Here is a 21,971-nt window from a genome sequence, read left to right as displayed (position 1 = left end):
TCGCCACGCAGGGCGTGCGTTGTTTGCATGCACGTGGTATGGGGGCTGTGCACCTGCCGTACGTGGTGGGCGCCTCCTCTTGGGGGAGGTGCCGAGTTAGTGATCTGTGCCGTGCAGCTGGTTGGGGTGGGCCGAGGTTCCCCACCCCTCCGGGGCAGGGGAGTGGTCCTAAAGCTAGTGCTGTAGGGAGGGGCGCACAGCAAGCGCGGCCCCACCCCTGGGCTGGGGTCCCTGGCTCTTGAAACACCAGGACCTGGGCTTTTCACCGAAGTCCCTGGTGGCAGAGGGCAGATGTGGGTCCCTGTGTCCCCTGCTGTCTCTGTCCCTTGCCCTCTGCGCCCCTTCCCGGGGCTTGGCTGCAGCTCACCAGCCAGGAACCTCAGTAGGCCCAGCACGTACTGCCTTTCCTTTCCTCTGCTCAAGGCAACAGAGTGACGAGTCAGAATTAAGACTCCTTTGAGAAGATGAGGCCCCCAGGTTGTCTGGCAGGTGTGATTCTATACCACGAACACCAAGTTTAAATGAACGAGCGAAGGCTTTTCCCAGGTGGGACAGTCTTGCCCGGCACCCTTCCTCGGGCCAAGCCTTTCTGCTGACCGCGTGCGGTGCCTGCCTGGAAGCTGAGGGCCACTCGCTGCCTGCGTGTCTGGCCCTCTGGGCAGAGAAGTCCGCGCAGGCAGCAGCAGGGGCTGCGGGGCCAGGGCCACATCTTTTTGTGCAACGGTGGGAGCTCTCCTTCTTCTTGGGTGTGCTGAGGCTGCAGACGCCTTTCTGGGAAGGCCTCTGGGCAGCGGGGCACAGCCCCAGGCCTCCGCTCCGGCCCTGTGTGCAGGGGCCAGGCAGCAGGAAGGGTTGGTTGGGAGCGATTCTCATTTCCGCTCTGGTGGACGACCTTCCAGTGAGGCGTAGGTGTTACTCTCAGAGCTGTCTGAGAACAGAAGCGTCGGGCTCCTTCCTGTTTCTGCTAAGCATTCAGCGGCGAATTGCTGGGGGATTATTTCTAGAAGTGTCGCTGTGGGCTCTTGGGAGTCCTTTGGAGGACTTTTGCAGGCCCCCTCTCTTCCCATGACTGTGAGCCTTGGACTCTAATCTGGCTGTGCCCGTGCCCCTGCTGGACCCAGCTTGCCGCCACCTCCCACACATCCTGAGTTCCCGTCCTGTGCCTGCTGCCCACCTGTGTCTCCACCCCTGTCTCTACCCACGTGGCATGTCTTCAGTTCAGACTCCGTGTGTCTCGGAGTTTCCCTGGTTGCTCCTTCTTTCCCCTCTGGCCCTTCTCTTAGTGGGTCTGGCTCATTGGCTGGCTCTGCCACAGCCACGCGTCTCTGGTTCCTTTGTCTCCTTCAGGCCCTGGGAGGTCAGCTCCGCCGTCAAGCACACCCCAAACCTACTGGGTTCTGGCCATGCACATGAGCCTTGTGGGCACCCCGGCTTCTTACTCCCGGGCCGCCTCCATGGCATCCCAGCTGGTGCCCTGCTGCTTCTCTGCCTCTAGCGGCAGCACGTCAGCCGTGTCACTCGGCCCCTAGGGCCCCAGTGGGTTTCCACTGCACTGGACTCCCACGTCAGCTTGTGCCCCACGGGGCCCAGCTGCAGCCTGCCGGCCTCCTGCCTGTCTGCATGGCAGGCTCCTTTGTGTCCCACGATCTTTGCACTTGCCGTTTCCTCAATACCTTTGCTTGGCTGTCCCTTTGCATCACTCAGGTCTCGATGAAAGTACCTGAGTTCTCTGTGGCTTGTCTCCATCCTTGGAAACAAACGACAGTGTCCCGGAGGCAGGGGTTTGGGCTGCACAGTGTAGCATAATGTCACGTAACTGACTTTGCCACGTTCCTGACACCAGAGCAGGCCAGGCGCAGCGTCTATGTGCTTGCTACAGTGTGGGCTGAGCGAACCACGACCCTGCCCAGGCTCACTGCTGCAGCACATCAGCCTGTGGGTGGCCGGCCTGGCAGAGTCCTCTCTTCACTGCCAGGGCCACTGGTCTGTATGCCAGGGCCGGGACTCGGCGTCGAGTCTTGCCGGCTGACCCGCCCTTGGCACTCCCACGGGTGGGAGGCAGACGTTGCTCATGTGCATTGTGAGTGGAAGGTGAGAGGCCATCTCGTTAGGGGCCCCGGGGCCAGGGCTCTATCCCAGCTGTAGCTGGTACCAGGTGAGACCCCACTGTGGACAGGGCCTCCCCATGGTGGGCAGGTCTCTCTAGTGCACTGGCTGCCAGAGGGTCCTGAGGAGGCATGCTTAAGCCAGGGAAGCTTAGGCACCGGGGGAGAAAAGTTCTGTAGGATGCACGAGGCCTGGGGCGAGGCGGGCAAGAAGGGCACGAGTGAGCACATCCCTTGAGGCCAGAGGGACAGGCTTCAGGGGGCCTCACAGACTTGAGGTGTGTTTTAAGCACATCAGGAAGCCTTTAGAGGGGCTTAGCGTGGCCTGGTTGTGTTTTGCCACGACCCCTCTGGGTGTTGCTTGGACAGGAGGATGTTGCCAGGACCCCGTGAAGGAGGCCAGTTAGGACACCTGTCAGGGTCCCAGCAGGTGGCAGTGCCTGGTGGAGGTGGAGATGACAGGGTGGCAGGCGCACTTGTTCCCTCCTTCCTCAGCTCATGCCTTCGGGGGTTCTCATACTCCTGGTGACCCCATTTTCGAGGCGACAAAGACAGGCACAGAGGGGGTAGGACAGTGCCTGAGTTACTAGGAAGTCTTGGTGCTGGAGTTCAGCCTGACCCAGCCATGCCAGGGTCTGTTCCAGGGTCTGTTCCAGGGTCCTCTGGTGGGTTTGAGAACTAGGTGAGGGAATTGGTGGTGGACTTCGGGTTGCAGAGGGAGACGGTGGCCCGGCCCTGTGTGGACATGAGTGGGCAGGGGGCAGCTCTGTTACTGAGACGCAGGCGTCCATGTCCTGGTTGTACTTCAGGGCACGGTGAGTTTGATGCACAATGGTGCCCTCTGCCTGGTGGAGCAGAGGTGCCGGGGGGCTGTGAGTATGCAGACGGGCCTGGCCGAGCCTGGGCAGAGGGAGAGGAAGGGAGGGCCAAGAGAGAAGGGCAGGTGCAAGGCTGGGCTCCGAGGAGCTGGGCCCCAGGTTGGGAGGAGCTGTGGGGAGCACGGAGTCTGCAGGGAGGCCAGCGTGGGCAGCTGCGGCAGGCGGACAGGTGCCCTGCGCTCACCGGCCTGGACCGAAGGGTATGGGACTGAGGGTGACCTTAGCCAGAGCGGTTTTGGTGTATGGATGGGGGGCAGGGGGCAGGCGCAGGCCAGTGTCAACCTCAGGGAAGGTAAGGAGGTGGAGCCAGGAAGCGATTTTCAGGAGCTTGGCTGTGAAGGGCACAAGATAGTGGGGCTTGTTGGGTCGGCCTCCGTGCCGGCCACTTTGCTCTGTCTCCCATCTCCTTGCATTTCTTGGCATTTTTTTCTCGTGACACGGAGGACCGCACAAGAGAATAAGCCTCGAGAGGTGTTCGCGCCCTGCCCACCTCATAGAAGGTCGTCTGGATGCTCTGCTGTGAGCTTTGTTTCGTGCAGTGTTCTTTCTTCCATAAGGAGACTCAAGGTAAAGCCACACAGGCTCCACCTTCTGGCAGAAGAGAGGGAAGATCACACCCCCCCATCCCTCCCCTCCCCCGTCCACTTCCCTCTTAGGGGCATACGAACCCCTAGATCTGGAGATACAGAGTATTCTCTCCCGTTCTCGTCTGTTTGAAACAAAAGTAGGGCGACTGTATTCCAGACCTTGCTTAAACCTGCTGTGGACCTCTTCCCCCCGGCTCGTGTGACTGTGACGTGTTTATCTCTGGTCGGCTGTTGTTGCCATCGTGGGTGGTGGTGAGAGTGGTTATAGTGGTAATTATAAACAGCGTCACAGGGACAGTCTCACAGGGACCGTCTTGGCCCATCTGTCCTTGCTACTTTTTTTTTTTTTTTTTTTTACCAAGGGAATCACTGCTGTCCCTTCCCTTGATGATACACTGTCACATTCTTCCTGTGCCCTCCTGCCTGCTGGGTGGCCAAAGGCCTGCTCTGGTCAGGGGTTGCCAGTCTGGTGGAACACAGTCCCACTGTCCTCTGTGTTTCTTTGTTAGTGGGGCCAAGCCTATTTTTATGTCTGTATTAGCTTTCTAAGTTTTCCTCTGGATTGCTCATTCTAGTCTCAGAATGCTGTGTTGATTGGTGTGGTCACTACCAAAAAAGAGATTTATCCTATTTATTCCTTTACCTGTGTTCACCACGCAGAGGTGCTTCCCTCCAGGTGACTGGAGGGGAGCATCAAGTCAGAGGAAGCAAGACCGTGGAAGCAGCTAGTGCTTGGTGCCTTCTGTTTGCATAGCTCTGCACACTGCATGACAGGAAGATTCAAGTTTCGAGATTCCACACCTGCCAGAGGTGGCCCTTTCCCTTATCACCTCAGTTCTGTTAGTTTTAAAGACCACTCCTCACATCGTAAGTTCAGAGGCCCAGGCACCCTCCTCTCTGGCGGCCAGCTTTCTTATACCCAGGGACATCTGGGAGCTGGGGTCAGACACCACACGAGGCTGCGTCTGCTTGCTCAGGATACACTGGACTGGACTGGACTGGAGGCCAGCGTTCCCACTTTATAGACTGGAAAAGACGCCCCAGAGAGGTTGAGCGGCTGCCGGGGTCCTGAGTCTGGGAACTGTGCTGCCAGGGATTGATGTGCCCACTTTCTAGTCTGGAGCCCACCGAGCCTGCTCACTAAAGCCTCTGGGGTACGCTTGGGTGCTCCCCAAGAAGCAGGCTGACCCCACCTCGACCACTGCCTTCAGACCTCCCGACACAGGCTTGAGCTGCACACCTGCCACGGCTCTGAGCTGAGGAGGCAGGTGAAGTGAAGACAGCCAGTGCAGACCATGCGGCCCACGGTGGGACTTAACGTGGGGGGGGGGGGGGGGTACTTACCTGGTCTCCCAGCAGGAGGAGGGTTCGAAGGAGCTGCTATGAGCAGAAGGAGCCTGTGTCCACCAGAGGGCGCAGGTGACCACGCAAGCAGGCTGGACAGCGGAATGGAGATTCTGGGGCTGGATGATCACCCGGAAAATGAGTGCGTGCCGGAGAGGGCCGCTGTAGAGCCTGCGTGTGTGTTTGTGTATGCTATTGGTCCTTGCCCTGCTGCTGCCCCACATGCTGTGGCTGCTGGGTCACATGCTGTGGCTGCTGTGGTCCTGCTGGGTGTGCGCCGGCTCAGCGTCCTGCCGACCAGATGCCTGGTGGAGGTGGCCCTGTGCAACAGCCGGCCTGCCTACGAAGTGCACGCCGTGTCCCCAGGACGGGAGGCCTCAGGGCGTGCCATCACCAGCAGGATGCCCTGCCAGGCTGGCTTGCCTGCTCTGGCTGCTCCTCCCCCACAGCCACGGAAATGCCACGCACTCTCACATCTGCCAGTGCTGGGTGGCCTTAGCGTCTCAGTCTTTGACTGTCTGCTAGGTTATTGTCATCACTGGTCCACTTTTGGTCTCATTTGTTTTAGTGCTGCCCCCCACCCCCCGTCCCTCACCTGCCCCTGAATTTTGTTTGGAAGACTCTAGGCAGCCCGCGACCATCCCCTGCCTTGTAGCACCTGTCAGGGTGGTGGTCTTGGGGGGAACATGTCCATTTGGCGCCTGTTTTGGGTTCCCTGCTAAGCTCTGAGCTCTGGAGAGCAGGTGTGTGTTTGCCCCCGGTGAACACGAGTGGCCGTGTCTGGCTCATAATAAATAGGTGCCAGTGTTTGAGCAGCTTCCTAAGGGGGCACCAAGAGGAGGTGTCTGCATTTTGCCGCTTGGTCGACCTTGCGTTAAGTATTTGCTTTTCAGGGTTCCTCACAAAGATAGTAACCCTAGTGAAAGCCTGCTGTCCACTTGTGCCCACTCCCCACCACGAGGGCCGAGGGCCAGGGGCCGGGTGACTGCCAGGATCAGGGACTCTGCCTGAAGCTGCAACAGGGAGATGGCGTGGGGACCTCTCCAAGTCACGCGAGCCTTCTCCAAGTAGGGTTGGGACGTGGGTAGTGGCAGCTGAAGCTAGTTGGAGGGGAGGGGACCCCTTTTCTGAGCAGACATGCATGCGCCTTCCCTTGCCTGCCACACTCCTGCCATGCAGACACGAGCCTGAGTTAGCAGCCTCAGCCAGGCTCTGGGATGAGAGTCCAACACGTTTGACAGATTTGTGCTTTGTCTTTGGTCTCTGAGCACACCTCCGTGGAGACAGTGGTGTGTGTTTGGAAGCCTTGGGCCACGGCTGGGGCTGGGGTCTATCGCCCATGGCCTTCGGGTACAACCCACTGACCCTCAGGGTTGGATCGAGTCCATGGCTTTCTGACTCTTTGGGGATAGGGGACAAAGGGACAGGTGATCCTGAAATGCTGGCTAGGAAGTAGGGCTGGGGCTGGGCTGCACAGGAAGGGGCAGGGGCTGTCAGGATGCATTTCCTCTAAGGCTGGCCAGCCCTGCAGTCGAGCTCCATCCTGGTGGGGCAGAATCCTCCTATGTGAGTGGGCTTGAGCTGGGTGGGACGTGTGCCAGCAGATGAGTAGAACTGACATTTCCAGCGGCTCCTTGGTGAGCCAGAGACCCTGGGCCCCGCGTGGGACCGAGTGATGGGCGTGGGGCCCGCACCAGCCAGGATGCTCTGTGGCCCGGTTCAGATGCCTCACCACTCACCTCTCATACACAGAGACAAGTGGGCGTGGGCCTCAGTTGGTAGGTGGGATGCGGAGCCCGGGGCCGCCTGCCTGCATCCCGTGCACTTGGCCCCGATGCCTGAAGGAGGTGGAGTGGGCTTCTGTGTGGAAGTTAGAAATGTAAGAGCAAACTAAAAGCCCAAAGGATAGGAGATAAGATTGGGTGTACTTCCCAGCAGGTAGAACAGAAAGTCAGGTTTCGACCCCAGGAGCACAAGAGTAAGGGTGTCCGAGCATCTGTGCAGGGAGCGCACAGACTCCACAGAGGAGTTCCAGAAAGAGCAGGAAACAGAAGGAGGGAATTATTAAGCCAAGTCACCATTCTCCCAGAACCACAGGCAGTGGGTTCACATTGAATGGGCTCAGCGCCTCACACAGGGAGTGTCCTCTGTTCCCACAACATTTCAGGATGCCAGGGATAAAGAAAGGATTCTAAAAACTTCCAGAGAGAGGAACAAAACAAAACAAAAAACAAAGGAATCCAAACACAAATTCTAGCCCAGAAAAGAAAAAAATAGTCTTCAAGGAACTGTCGGAAAAGGATTTCCAACACGGACTTCGTATCAGCCGAACCATCAGTCACATGTGAGGTTAGAATAAAAAATCTCTTCTCACTCATAAGTTCTACAAGAAAGGATTACTTTCATGCACCTCCTTTCAGGAAGTTCCTGAGGAGACCTGGTGCTGAAGGGGGAGGAGGGCAGCCCTGTGGAGTGCTGGGGAGCAGGCCTGGTCAGAACTGAGGGACGGGGTCACTGGCAGGAAACCCAGGGAAGACCCTGGGGGGCGCTTTACCAAAGCACTTTCTCAGGGGTCCGTCCAGTCACATGTCTTGGTTGGGCCCTGTCCTACTCTGAATTTTCCTAATTAATAATTCCTGGCTTCAGGTTCTAGAAAGCCACATTGACCTAAATCTAGGTGAGTGGTGTCAACGTGCTATTGCTCCGTGAGTGCCTGTCCCCTCTTCCTCACCGTGCACATCACCCAGTTTCTGGGAGGGAGGCAGGAACAGCGGAGGCCCCGCTGTCACCGGGAAGTAAGCTGTAATAGAAGTCCCCCGGATGCTCGCTGGCGGCCACCCTGTCTTCTTGGCCGTGGGCCCCACCCTCGGCTCAGCGGACCCAGGTCGACCTGGGGCAGTGCTGCTGTGTGTGTATGTGTGTGTGTGGTCAGCGTTGTGGGGTGGGGGGGACAGCGTCCACCCCAACCCAGTTCTCAGGTCAGCAGTGCTGTTGGAGGAGTTTTGACAAAGGTGTGGGTTCATGTGTTTCTCCCTGCAGATGGATGGCTCCCTCCTCTAGCCCTCCCACAGCCATGCCTGCCTGCCTGCCACCTGTCTCAGGCTTTTCCTGGGCCTCGAGGTCACCCACCGTGTGTGTGGCAGCGGTCGGCTCCTCTCCCACTGTGGCCAGAGCTCCTTCCAGAGCTTTTGAGGTCCTCGTGTGGCCGTGTGGCCTGTGCCCTAGGGGTTAGGAGGGGCATCGTCATGGGGTGCCCACTGTGTATTTCACTTTTTGGGAAATGCCAAATATTTAACTGCACCTAATTTTTAAAAATCTTTGTTAGGATGTATGTAGTAACTTTTTTTTTTTTTTTTTTCCAATTATAAAATTTGGAGACCTGGGGACAAAGCCTCCCTTTATTAGCATTTGTTTCTTGGTGTTTTCATGTTTGACTTTCTCCAAAATTGCAATAGCTTTCTTCCCCTTTCTGATTGTATGGGAAATTCCAATAATTCATAGAATTATAAAGAAATTGAAGGGGCGCCTGGGTGGCTCAGTCGGTTGAGCGTCCGACTTCGGCTCAGGTCATGATCTCGTGGTCCCTGAGTTCAAGCCCCGTGTTGGGCTCTGTGCTGACAGCTCGGAGCCTGGAGCCTATTTCAGATTCTGTGTCTCCTTCTCTCTCTGACCGTCCTCCCATTCATGCTCTGTCTGTCTCTGTCCCAAAAATGAATAAACTTTAAAAAAAAAAAAAGAAATCCACATCAAATCTCACCCCCAAGCAGCCATTCAGGATGGCCCCTTCCAGCTTCCCAGTGCTGTGGCCCATCCGTGCCAGCGTGCGCCCAGCAGGGACACAGAGACTGCCCCTCTGATGGGGACACACCACGGCTTGTTGACCAGGCCCCTGCGCATACAGGCTTAGACGGTTTCCAATATCTTAATTTCAAGCAATTAAGTCCTTATTCGTAAGTCATTCTGAGTTTGAGTATTTGTGATAAATTCCTAAAAGTAGACTTTCTGGCCCAAAGGGTCTTCACGTTGTGCATTATGGAACATTTTGTGGGGCAGTCTTTGGGCAGGGAGTGTGGGCGAGTCTCCCCAGCACTGGCTGTCCTTGTCCTACATCCGAAGCAGGAAAAAATTGTCTTGTCTTCAGTGGGGTTGCTTCTGAGTTAGGGAAATCGGCCTCCTCTTCTTATGTTTATTGACCATTGACCATTTGTCTTTTTTTTTTTTCCTCTCTCTTATGGATGTTTTTTTTTTCTTGCCCTTTATTGCATATTTCTGAGGGGAGGGGGGTCGTGTTTTCCTTACTGATTTGCACATGTTCTGATTTGTACATCCGTAGTTAATTCGTTCAGAAGCACAAGCCTTTCAGTGCTGCTGCTGCTGTTGCTGGACCGTGTCCTCAACGCTGAGGTGGCAGCAGAAAATGACAGGCCTGGTTCCCACTCCCGTTTAACTCCTAGACACAGTGGAGTGGGGGGGGGGGGGGCGGGGGTGCTGCAGGGTGCTGTTTTTTGGAGGGTGAGGGTCTCAAGTGACATTTGTGCCAAGACTTGTAGGAGCAAGGGAGGATCTGAGGCTTACTGGGGCTGAGAACACAGCAAGACAAGGTTCTGTCCCTGGGGCCGGGCTGGCCTGCTGGGCGTTGGGCAGGGGCACACATCTCATGGGGCCTCCAAGACCCTTGAGAGCCCATGAGCCTTCACAGCCAATGGGGGCCCTGGGCAGATTTGAGCTAAGAAGTGAGATGAACAGGTCTGGGTTTTAGAAGGAGCCCTCTGAGGACTGTGGCCTGGGGCCAGCAGGTGGCCATGGGGGCCTCGAGCAGTTTCCGTGCCTGGGAGGCATCAGGGTGGGAGGCCAGGTTCCTGTCTGGATCCTCTGTCCCCAGGCCAGAGTGCTGTGCTGAGTGTCTGCTCCCCGCGGCTTCTCTGGGCCTCCCCCCGAGGAATCTGAAGTATGGGCCTCGGCATGTCAGATTCTGGCTTCTTCACACTGTGCTGAACTCCCATACCTGCTGCCCTCCTCCTCATGTCAGAGAAGAAAACAGCACTTTCAATTAGAGGGGAATGTGCTGTGGGGGAGCAGCGTGTGGGGGAGGGGACCCGGGACCCTTCTGCCAGCACGGCCTCAGCCTTCCCTTAATGCTGCAACCAGGGACCGGCTCCCCGGGGCCCCACAGCCACGGCACGAAGTGGACGGTGCCCAGCCACAGGCCTGCTGCTGGCAGAGCTCTCATGAGGATGGAGTTCTGGGGGTTTCTGACCCTTATGCCCTTTTTAACAGGGTAACTCGGGTGCTCCTGGCTTTGGTGCATGGAGCTGCTGGGCCAGCGCGGTGCTTCCTGGCACCCCGCACCCTCCCCAGACCTGCGATGCTCCTGGGCTGTATTGCGCAGGGCTGCGAGGGACAGCCTGGTCCCGTGGTTGAGCGGACTAACAGGGGCAACCGGGGGGGTGCTATGGGGGACAGGTTGTCTCCACCCCCCTTGGGCTCCCTGACCTATGCCTCTCTCGGGAGTACAGCCTTCTCTGGAAGCTTCCCTCCACCCTTCCATGACATAGAGACGTTCATCTATTTCCCTTTGGCATTTTTCTAATGAAAGGCTGTTTCTTGCTTCGAGTTCAGTGTTTTGAGGGGAAAAAGAAAGCTCGCCAGTGTTTGTGCTGAAGTATCTGCCCGTGGTGGGGTCATACAGGAAGTAAGGGCACTGGGAGGGGCTGGGCACAGGCGGCGTCTCACTGGGCTGTGCTCCCCTCCTTCCTGGTCTGAGTCTGGGCTAAATTTTGCAGCCTAGGCTTTTATACCAGTGGGGAGGGCGGGGCAGCTTGGCAGGACCCACATCGCCCTATTAGGCGTTGTGGGCTCCTTGCCTGCTGGGCTTCTGAAGCCTGGCGGGGGCGGGGGGGGGGGGTGAAGAGAGGCAGTCACCCATCCCCTGCCTTGAGCAGACTGGCCTTCCTGACCACGACCTCGCCCGGAGGAGTTAGCGCCGGTGCACCCGCCCCTTGTTTGTAACTGCCACGGCTGGCACTCACCTGGGCCCTGAGATGGGCAAGGGAGGGCTGGGGCACATGGGCTTTGCTGCACTAAACAAAGGGGTGCTGTGGAGTCCGTGAGTCTCAGCCAGCCTGCCACGAGCAGGCCGCCTTGCTTCTGCCCAGGCCAGTGGGCGCTTGTCTTGGCCGATGCCAGTGTGGGGGTCAGGAGGGAAGACTGGCCAGAGGGGGCTGCCGTGCGGCCTGGACGCCCCTGCCCTCTGTGGTCAGCGGTGGCCGGGGGCCAGGCGGGATGACTAGGCAGGCTTCAACAGCCACTTCCATTGTTTGGAGTTTGGCTTGACTTGAAGTTGGAACGGAACGATTTTGGTGGCGTGGTGGTGCATTTCTCTGCTTTCTGCATGTGTGCTAATATCCTGGCGCCCGGCCCTGTGTGGCATACAGCCTGCCTCCTCTCCCATCGAGGCGGCTCTTTCAGCCTGACCTCAGACCTGCTCCCTGGGACCCATGGCTTCTCTGGTACTGGGTTCCAGGAAGGCACTTGACCGCCTGCCTCATCCCTGCAGGCCTTCCTCGCCCGCCACCTAGGGGTTCTCCCCTGACCGCCTCGGCCTGGTTCACAGAGGTGCTGGGCAAGTGTGTGAGGAATGCAGGGTGGGCCCCGCTTGGTCGCGGACCCGGGCCCAGCCCTAGCTCTCCTCCAACCCCCGTGTCTACATTCTTGCCTTGTCATAGCAGACTTGGCCCCCACTCGGATGCTAGTACCAGGGTGAGCCTCGGAAGGGGGCCGGGCTGTCACTGCTCCTGCTTTCCCTGGGCCAGGGTGCAAAGGAGACGGTATGGTGTGTTTGGCGTGACGTGGTGGTGCAGTGGTGGGTTTGGGGCTCTCTTTCTCTCTCTGGTTCCTGCCTCTGCTGCCAGGGCGGTGAGAGAAGCAGAGATGCTCGCCCTGGGAAGTTGGAGCTGACTTGCCTCCTGAGTCCGCTGCATGGCTGCTTGTGGCCAGGCTGCCCGGGGCCTGCTTTCTGCTCAGGACAGCTGAGCTCTGGACCAGCATGGAAACAAGTTGCTTTCCTTTCTAGAGGTGCCCGTCCCCTCTTGGGGGGTGGGGTGTTTAAGAACAAAGACTCTGGAGCAGACTTCCAGTATCGTATCTGGGCTGCTCTCCCTGCCTGCCTCGGTGTCGACCTCTGTAGAATGACGTCCAGACACCTAGAGGGCAATCGCAGTGTTCTGAGGGGTCTGCCAGCACTGGGCTTGCACGCAGGTGCCACCCCTGGTGGCACAGGCAAGGGGAATGGGGTGGGGGCGCCGAGCCCCAGAACTCAGAGGTTCTAGTGACTTGTTCTTTTGTGTCCTTCCCCTCTTGTGTGTACAAGGCTGTTGGCCCAGCAGGGTCTCAGGGAAGCATATGAAGGCTCTTTCCACCCAGTTCAGGGTGCGCCAAGTTTGGGCCTCTTGGGCTGGTGCATGCAGAGCCACGTCACAGGTCCTGGCCACTTGTGTGCAGGGGCGCCTGCCCACTGTGGACAGGATTGCAGGTCCTGGCCGCTTGTGTGCAGGGGCACCTGCCCACTGTGGACGGGATTGTGCCTCTCTCCTCTGTGCCCTAGACAGAGTGGAGTGGGGACCTCTGGCCATAGGGGACTGTGTCAGCCCCCACTCCAGCGGCTCTCACCACAGAAAACCTGCACCAAAGTCAGCTGCCACCTCCCCGCCCAAACTTCACCTCCTCTCTCGTCTCTGTCCTCTGACTCCTGCTGCTGCTGAGGGTTCCCTGCGTGCTCTCTGCTCGGCTCCAGCCTGGTTTTAGTCGTGGGATGACTCTAGCATTCTCTCTCTCTCTCTCTCTCTCTCTCTCTCTCTCTCTCTCTCTGACCCCATGTGGGTGGTGACCGCTGCGGCATTGGCTGTCCCAAATAACAGAAGTGGCATCCCTCAGGTCCCTCCCAGGATGTTTCCACTAAAGTGGCAACCTCACTGCAACAGAAGGTTTCTTTACATTCCAGGGGACAGGCCTGATGCATTGGCTCTAGCTGGCCATGCGTGCTCTTTTGGGGTGCTGGGCCCCTGAATGTGGCCTGGAGGGGGGTGGGGGTCGCTGGGGGATGGGGCTGAGGAGCCATAGGGGACGGAGCAGATGCTGTGGGCTGGTGGCTTCTCTCCATGTCTCCCGGGTAGCTGGGTGGGTGGGACCTTCCCTTCCTTCCTTTCATCTTCGACAGCGTGGGCGATGCCACTCGTCCTGTGTGGTCGTCTTGCAGAAAGGGACGGAGAAGGCCGGTGAACATGCTGTAGCCACCGCCCGGTGTACAGACAAGGTGTCCCAAACACGTGTCATCTTTGTGTTTCTGCATCTTAAGTAAACAGTTCATCACGACGTCCCGTATGGGGAGAGCACAGATGCACGGGCTTCCGTGCGTGAGACTGTTTGCTTAACCTCCCGCCGTGGTTGGGCATTCGGGTTGCTTCCGGGGGCTGGCGGTTGTGAGCAGTGCTGCCGCGCACCGTCCCGGCCCCGTCTTGGTCTCTCCTGCAGACGCGGTACACTCTGGGTTGCACGGGAGGTGCACGCGTGACCTCAGAGGACGGCTTTCTCGTGAAGCACCAACCCCTTCCTTTTCCGCCAGCAGCTCTCGGTTTCTCCGTGTCCTCTTCAGCCCTTGTCGTCACCATGGACCCCACCAGCCTGGGGGGGTGGGGTGCTGACTTGTGGTTTCCCTGCCGACTGATGCTGAGCGGCTGCTCACAGCTTTGTAGCCCTCCTTTCCTCCTTTGGGGACACGTCTTTTCAAAGCTCTTGCCCACTTTTTATTGTCTTATTATTGTTGAGTTTTGAGAGTGCTTCATCTGTTGTGGATGGAAGCCCTGTGTCACTATGTGACTTGCAAATATCTCTTCCAGTCTGTGGCTTGTCTTTTCTGAGACGCACCCCTCTTTCCTTTTGATGATGTGCCGCTCATCCGTCGTCATGTTCTACGGGCCATGCCCTCGGCAGATGGCGTGTTTATGTACCACACTGAGGTCTTGCTCCTGCTGTTTCTAGAAGAATTTCCAGTCCGGTGCAGGCCCCCCCTTTCTGTGTATCATGCGAGCTCCTGGGGGGCCAGGGTCAGGCGGGCAGGGTGCCAGGTTGGGCGTGAGCACCTGTCTCTGTGTGCTTTCCTGGGGCCAGCAGGTGTGCAAGCCGCAAAGCTGGGAAGCGAGGAGAGAGGAGTTCTGACACCACTGTGCGCCCACATCCCTGGAAACTCGGAATGTCCGGCTCTTGCTGGCCGTGCCTTTGGGCTTTATGGATCTGTGGTCCGAAAGTGTTCTTTGCACCCTCTTGGGACCTGGATAATCACTGGTGGAAACACTTTAGCTGTTGTGTGGCGGTGCTGCCTTCCAGCCAGGAACCTGCTCACCAGGTCCCTTGTCTGCCCGGACATTGGAGCTCATCCAGCGTCCTGAAAATTTGGTTGCTTCTCGTGCCAGTTTGACAGAAGTGCCGGGAAAGCAGACGAAGGTTGGATGAAGTTAGCGTGGTAGTGACCCTTCACCTCAGCTGGAAGGCTGTCAGGAGCGTGTCCTAGCGCCAGTGGCAGGTCATTGAACTCTGAAAGTTGCGTTAAGAGCTCCCCGGGAAGGTGCCGAGGTGAGGGCACAGTCGATGAAACAGTTCGTGTGAGAAGTCAGCAAGTGCGCGGGCCCTCAACGCGTTCTGAGTGAGGGACACGGCCGTTAACAGGTCTGGCGATGCCCTGCACGCCTGACGCTAATCCCTGGCGTGGCAACGGGGGACATAACAAGCCGCGTGCTGGGTGCTGTGCGCTAGCAGAGAGTGAGGGAACGGGGGGGTCGACCATGGATGGGGGGTGGGTATCTCTGGGAACTGGTGAGGGAGCGGCACGTGAACAGTTGGGAGAGAGAATTGAGGGAGAGCAGGAGCACAGCAGCCCCCTGTGCTCGGGCCCGAGCTCCTGCACTCGGCGTGGTCAGGGGCCAGCACGGCCCAGCAGCGTCGGGGGTCACGGGCTGGGGTGGGTGGGGGGAGAGCCTTAGGAAGAAAGGAGCACAGCTGCCTGGAGGTCACGTGCGTGCACACACAGGTACTCATGTACGTGTACACACACAACTCATACGTGCATACATACAGCTCACACACACACAACTCACATCCACATAAACACACAAATACACATACACACCCCACATATAATCATACACACACACATACACATAGTCGCAAACACACACACCCATGCACACAATACGCAGATAGATACGCACTCTCTGCTTTGCGGCGTGTGGCTCCTGGAGGAGTCCGTGTGCAGCCTGGCCAGTCCAGACGCCTGTCTTACGTAGAGGAAAGCAATAGATGAGGGTGGACCAGCTGCTGGAAAGCTTTCTTTGCCCTCTCGATTGGAAGTTTGCACGTGGCACGCGGAATCCGCCGTGTGTGACGTAATGAAAGGGTTTGTGTGGATCTTCTTCATTGCTGGTTTTCCTGGGTGTAAAATGGATACGGAAGTATCTGGTCGCCTCGCTGGGCCAGGAGAGTGCGTTGAGGTCATGCCCATGGGGCACTGCCCGTAGGGCTTTGGCGTGGAGATGCTCCTTCTGGGAGCCGGCATCGCGCCAGCTGTCATAGATTAGAAAATACTGATTCCGTCTCCTGCCTGCCAGGCCTCTGTGGGTGTTTGGGGGCTCTCCAGCCTCTCTTCAGTGCTATAAAGGTTCTGTGTTTTCTTCTGAAAGAGGGTGCCAGTGTGCCCTGAACAGACCATCGTGTCATGCCTTCTGTACCAATAAGGCAGGCAGGGTCACAGGTCTGGAGCACCAGAAGAGGATGTCAGAGAGGACGTGAGAGGGGCTGCTCTCAGGGGCCAATTCTTCTCAGAATTCTGCTCCCTCCTTCCGGCAGGCCTAGGCCAGTTGGTGCTCCAGGAGACGCTGGGGATGAGCCCCCACCATTTACCTTCTCACAAGCCCCTTTCTGTGCCCTGGTCTATATGCCTCCAGCCCTTGACATTGGGATCTGCCTGCTCAGAGGCTCCTGGGGGGGCATAGAACCAAAGTCCAAGGCAGAAACGTTTTCTGAAATACCCAGCCCCTGTCTCTGCCTGGGAGGCGCCTCCTTTCCTACAAGGTTCTTGGATAACCAGGAAGGAGGAAGAACCTCCTGTCCAAAAGGTCTGGTAAGCAGGTGCTTCCTTCTTGTGGAGCTGAAGTCGGCAGCAGCTATTCTGGGTTCTTCCAGAAAATGCTCCCTCCAGGCACGAGGCTTATGAGGAACGGCTCCTACATGCTGGCCAGGTCCTCGCCGGCCAGGCCTGTCAGACACTGCCTCCTCCCCCTGGGTGCAGAGAGCGGCGGGACGGTGGGGAGGCGGCTCTGGTGTGCTCCGTGCCCCACAGCCTGGCTGGGAGTTCGAGCCAGCCGTGCGATCATCTGTGTATGGGGAGGTACGCGGGGCACCTGTGGTCTGGAGACGGGTCCTGCACTGTGGTGCGAGGCTCGCCCGCCTTTGGGCCGTGCCCAGGCCCTGCTGGCTGCGAGCACCCTCATGCTTGGGGACCTTGCCCAGCTGGCCGGCGTCCGGGGGAGCTTTGGGACGGGGCTCCTGTCAGGGTCATTGGGCCAAGGCGAGGGTTTGATGCCTCTGCACAGTGATGAGCAGATGTCACCTGCAGTGGCGGTGCCAGCACAGGTGCTCATCCGGGACGTCTGGGCGACTCTGTGGCAGCCGGGTACAGCCCTGTTAGCCTCTGCCTCTCTCGTCCTGGCGCCATGACCCCGGCCCAGTCGTGCCACTCCAGCCCAGACTGGCCCTCCCGCCTTCTCCACACAAGTTAGGCCTTCTGATCACCGCTCTCCCACTCAGATCCTTCAGGGGTTCCCACACGCCTCAGGCACAGTCCAGATCTCAGCCCCGCTGCCCTGTCTCTTTAGCCACCCTGCACGGCTCTCCTGGTGGCTGGAGCTCTCCTTCCCAGGGGTCTGCGTATGCTGTTCCCTGCACAGACCCTTCTTTTCCTCATCCCTCGGGCCTCACCCGTCTGGACCCTCCCTCACAGCCTGTCGGGGTCGGACGCTCGTGTGTGCTCAGGGCTGGGTGAGCTCGCTCCCTGTCCCACCCAGAGCGTCGAGTGAAGGGCAGGGATGTGCAGAGCCTGTGAGTGTGGGCAGAGCGCCTCTCTCTTTCACAACACACACACGCCACCTGTAAGCCACACACGCTCCTTGCGCAGGCTCCCTGCAGAGGCGGTCCCGTTCTCCGGAGCAACACTCTGCCTGAGGCTGCATAGCGGGTGTGGGGGAGTCGGGGGGACCCCAGCAAGCCCAAGGCCACCGTGCCGTCACGCTCTGCTCGGCACTCAGGGCGCCCTCGGCCTGGCCACGTGCCTGCCCCCCATGATAGGTGTTGGCTTCCGGAGAGAGTGCCAGGAGGGCAGGATTACCGGTGTTCACTTTTCAAAGTCAGATGCCCCCAGGAGCCAGCGGGTCAGTTGGGGGTGAAGGGTGAAGCCATCTTCCCCACATTGGCAAGGAGCGCACATGCTTTCCTGTCCAGGTCACTCTGCAGTTTAAGGGATCCACGGAGCCCCCGGTGGCCGCCGCTTACCCCTGGACTCTCCCAGGGCTGGGTGTCAGGCCTCCTCCCTGTGGCAGTCCAGTGGAGGACCGGTGTCCGTGGTGGCCTGCGGGGCCTCAGCTTGGTGGCAGGCGGAACGTGTGTGCACGTGTCTGTGTGCCAGGGGGGCGGGGATTGGGGTTTTCCGCGGCCAGACGGCAGAGCCGTGATGGCGCGCGGGGCTTCTCCAGAATGACCGCACAGAAAGACATTTTTCCGTCCTCTCTTCCTCGTTTAACTCCTGGCTGGCCTACGCACCTGTCAACACATGCTCTTTTTGTGCCCTCAGTGTGCCAGGTGCGCTCCAAGTACAGAGTGTACCGCCGAGGAAGTGGCACACAGCCTGGCCCCCTGAGCTGGCGGTTCTCGGGGGTGGGGGTGGGGTAGAGTCACAACGCAGTTCTGTGCAGCCCGGCCGGATGGGTGCTCCGTCCATAGCTGTGTGTTGTCGGGGGAGTGGCACCCGCCCAGCACCCTCACTCCCTCCTGGCGTCTGCCATGCTCGTAGACAGAGTCACTGTTCTGTCCGGCTCTGTCCGGCCCTGTCCGGCCCTGGGCAGTAAGCGTGCGCAGGTGCCTGGCTGGGGTCCGGCTGCTGTGGCGGGAGACACTGGGATGACGTTGGCTCAGTGTGGTGGGCACTTGGGGTGCCAGGGCCCTGTCGCTCCAGTCCTGTAAGGCACTGGGGTCAGAAGTAACATGCAAGAGGTGGGAGAGGAGGAGGCAGGCTCCTGGCACAGCACCTGGAAGAGGCGGGAGCAGCTGTTTGCCGGCTGGATGCAGGGGTGGGGGGCTGGGTCCGCGTCACGTTGCTTGACCCACAGCAGGAGACGCGGGCACTTACACTGCCCGGCCCTGGGCCTGCTGCTGCCTTCAGCTGGAGTCCGCTTACTTTAGATGGACAGTGCATTTTTGTCCTGAGAAACCCAACCCTGGGCAGGCGCCGTGGCCCGCGGACGCCCTTCTGCCGCAGCAGCCCTTTCCTGGGGCGACACGGTGCTTCGGGACGTGCCGGTGAGTGAGCACGCAGGCAGCATCCCGGGACAGGGGAGCGGACTGAGGGCGGGCACAGGCGGGAGGAGGGAGACTTGTCAACCACCACGGTCCCGCAGTGAGAGCGACGGGGGGCTTCGGCCAGGGTGGACCTGCCGACGGTAGATAGAGCCTCGATGTCACGCTGGTGGACGGGTGTGGGTGGGGGCTGGGAGGATGCCGGAGGGGCCTTGCTGGAAGGGGAAACTTAAGGCGACCTCGGGACGGGCGGAGCAAGGACGCGACGGAAGCCGGAAGCCGTTCTCGACACACGCGGCGCCTGATGAGAGGCCAGTCCTGCGGGTGTCAGCATGCGCGTGCGCGAGCCTCGGAGCCCTCTCCCCAGTCAGGGAAGTGAGCCCACCCGTCACCTCCAAAAGGCACCACGTGACTTCTCTCCCACTCCCTCCCAGGTGACCGCTGGCACGCCTCTGTCGTCACGGGTTAGTGAAATTGTCTGGCGGTTTACGGGAGGGAGTCTGACAGCAGAGTGTGAGGCCCCCACACGCCGCGTGCGTCCGGTGTCTCCTGTCTGCAGTCGGGCGGGGCTCCGTGGTGCCGACCGGCCCCGGCTTAGTGGTCCGCTTTCCCGCTGGCGGCCACGGGGGCTGTTTTCACATGTCGGCCGACACGGATGCAGGTGCTCTGGACACGCGTGCAGGTCTTTGTACAGACACGCGCGTTCCCTTCGGTGGGTCGCCTGGGTCGTACGACACACGTGCGTTCAACATCTTTAGAAACCGTCGGACCGTGTTCTGCAGCCACCACGCCACTTGTCTTTGTGCCAGCCGCGCGTGACAGCCCCAGAGCGAGCCCGTCATCGGCACTGGGTGCCGGCAGTGTCGGTCAGAGAGCCCTTGTGAGGGAGGGAGGCGGGGTCCCGCGGTTGCGGTCCGCGCTTCCTCATGACCTCATGACCTCCAGGTCTTCTCAGTGCCGACTGTTCAGACCTTTTGCCCGTTTTCTACGGAGTCTGTGTTCTTGTTGAGTCATAGGGGGCGATTAAGCGTTCTGGATGCAAGCCCTTAGTCAGACACGTGTTTTAAGAGGGGTCCGCAAGCAGCTGCCTGGGGGAGAGGGGGGGCGTGGGCTCGTAGGAGGCCCGCTCCTCGAGTCATCGTCTGTTTCCCATGTTTCATTTCGGATAGCCTCCGTGGTCGCAGCTTCAAGTTCATGCATCTTTGCTTCTTTGCTCTGGCCGTGTTCGGTGGGCCGCTAATCCTACCCAGAGTACTTGTCATCGCCCGTGTTATCCTTTCTGTGTCCAGAAATTCAATTGGCATCTTAAAAGAAACCTTCCCTGTCTCTCCGTGACGTGCTCAGTGTTTCCTCCAGCTTCTGCAGCAGGCGGGACTCCGTTGTGACAACCTTCTAACGTTTTCTCATTCTGTCATCTGGCCATTTTGGGGTCCTTTTCCATCAGTCATTTGACTCTTAACAATGACTTGCATTTTCCTCCTTCCTTGAAGGCTTCCAACTGGACACAAGACGACATGCGCTCTGCCTTTTTTGGTGCTGGATGTCTTTGTATGTTTCTAGCTGTTCTTGAGCTGTGTTTCTTGGACTCTGTTGGGAAATGATTGAACCTTTTTAGTTCTTGTGTATGTTCTTTGTTTGCTGGGATTCTGGCAGGGTCTCACGTGGAGCCGATTCTCCTCCCGCTGATGCCGAAGTCCTCGAGTATGGCATCTGATGCCGTGAGTCGTTTCTCCACTCCGGCCAGGGTGCCCCTTTTCCCTGCATGAGCCCCAAGGATGGTCCCTGTAACCTTCCCAGGTGGCTCGCCCCACCCTCAGTAGTTCGTTCCCTCGCCCACCCATCCCGGCCAGCGGGGCCCTCGGCAGATCTGTGCAGCGCTGTCCTTGGGGGTCCCCTGCCCCCAGCCCCCGGTGGAGACTCCTCAACCCAGGGTCTGCTGGGCCCCTCCCTGCATGCAGACTTACCTTGTCTGCTCCCGTCCCGGGGTCACTGTGCCGTGTTGTCTGGTGTCCAGGATCTTGAAAGCTGTCACGTATTTTATCCAGTGTCCTGTTGTTTGAAGCAGCAGGTAGAATCCGGTCCCCGTTACCCCACCTTGACCAGAGTGGACGCCCCAACTGGAAGTTTTGTTTTGAGGACATTCCGGGTTAGAGGTCGTGCTCAGACTGGCCACCCGAGGTTGCTCTGTAACGCCGTCTCCCTCCTCACGTGCCCGTGAAGTTCAGTCTGCGCACACGTAGCAAAACTGAGTGAGGTCTGAAATCACTTTTATCTCCCCAGACTTGCTTTCTTCAGCGTATGAAAGCAACGGGCCGTTTGATGGCAGAGAAAGGCAGCCCTTGGCCTTACGTTTTTGTCTGCTCCTTCCGTGGCAAGCCCGGTGCAGTGTGTTTAGGGGTGCATGCCAGCTGCTCCTGACTGGTCCTGCTGAGTTTGCAGCCACATCCCGGCCAGCCACCCCGTGACCACTGGGCCAGGCAGGGCAGCCGGGGTCCCACCCGCCCCCCGGCACAGGACCACCCACAGAGCCCCTGAGCAAGTCGGGAACGGTGGGTTTCCAGAAGCTCCTGGCTGCACACGAGAAGAGCAAGACTTGAGCTGCCGCCCATGCAGGTTAGAGGGGCAGCTTGGGAGGAGTGCACATCCCCACCCGGGCCGAGCGGAGGTGGGCCTGGGTGTGAGGAAATGGGCCATGGTCTCGGCAGCAGAGCGCCGTCTCCCTCCTTGCCTGGCGGTTCCGGAGGAGGCACACCAGTCACCACTAGCTGCGCTCAGACTTTGCTTTCCAAGTACGCATGCGCCCCGCACGGTTCTCACTTCCATTTGTTGTGGAAGCTGATGGTGCCCCTGGCTGAGTGTGGACCATGCCTGGAAGAGCCCGGTGAACGCCCTCACCCCTGCCACGCGCCTGTGTGCCCCCGGTCCGCCCCGCTCCCCACCTGACGAGGTGGGCTGCTGCCGTTGGTTTTTCCGGGGACGTCGCCGTGGACCTGACTTGTCAGAGTGCCAGTTTACACGCACGCGGGCCACGAATAACGTCAGTGTGTGTCGTGTTATAACGCCCTGCTGCCTGGGGCTTGACCGGGCATGACCACGCCTGGGCCATGCTGGCCATTCCGAGGGAGCCTCAGTGCACTGAAAGAGGGGAGCTGCCGCCAGGTGTTCACGGGGAGGCCCGTCTCTTGGCTGGGGGCCGGATTCATGGCCGGATTTTATAGGAGTGTGTTGTTAAGGGTGAGGCTTCAGCGGGCACGTGAGTCCGAAGCTCCTTTTCTGAACCTACATCCAGTGTGAGCCTAATCTTGCCGTTCTCTTTTCTTCACCCCATTGCCCAAGCTGTTCTGAAACAGATTCTGGACGTCGTGACATTTGGTCTGTGAATGTCTCCGTGTGCGCACAAAGGGTAGGGCCACTTTTCCTTGCACAGAGGACATTTCGTT

At 59.0% G+C, this 21,971-nt stretch overlaps 1 protein-coding gene across 2 annotated transcripts in view; it reads left to right on the top strand.

The window, feature by feature from the left end:
- MOB2 (MOB kinase activator 2) overlaps positions 1-21,971 on the top strand; it is a 74,496-nt gene that overhangs the window by 26,407 nt on the left and 26,118 nt on the right. Inside the window, exon 2 of one of the 2 annotated variants that reach the window (XM_078433862.2) lies at positions 20,812-21,144. The exons of the other annotated variant lie outside the window; for it this stretch is intronic. The gene's annotated coding sequence lies outside the window, so the exon portion shown is untranslated. The remainder of the gene's footprint in view (positions 1-20,811; positions 21,145-21,971) is intronic. 2 annotated transcript variants of the gene reach the window in all.

The sequence above is a fragment of the Panthera onca genome, chromosome D1, assembly GCF_046562875.1.
Source record: "Panthera onca isolate mPanOnc1 chromosome D1, mPanOnc1 haplotype 2, whole genome shotgun sequence".
In the NCBI taxonomy this organism is placed as follows: domain Eukaryota; kingdom Metazoa; phylum Chordata; class Mammalia; order Carnivora; family Felidae; genus Panthera; species Panthera onca.
The sequence above is the reverse complement of the archived record's forward strand: the minus strand, read 5'-3'. Positions and strand labels throughout refer to the sequence as shown.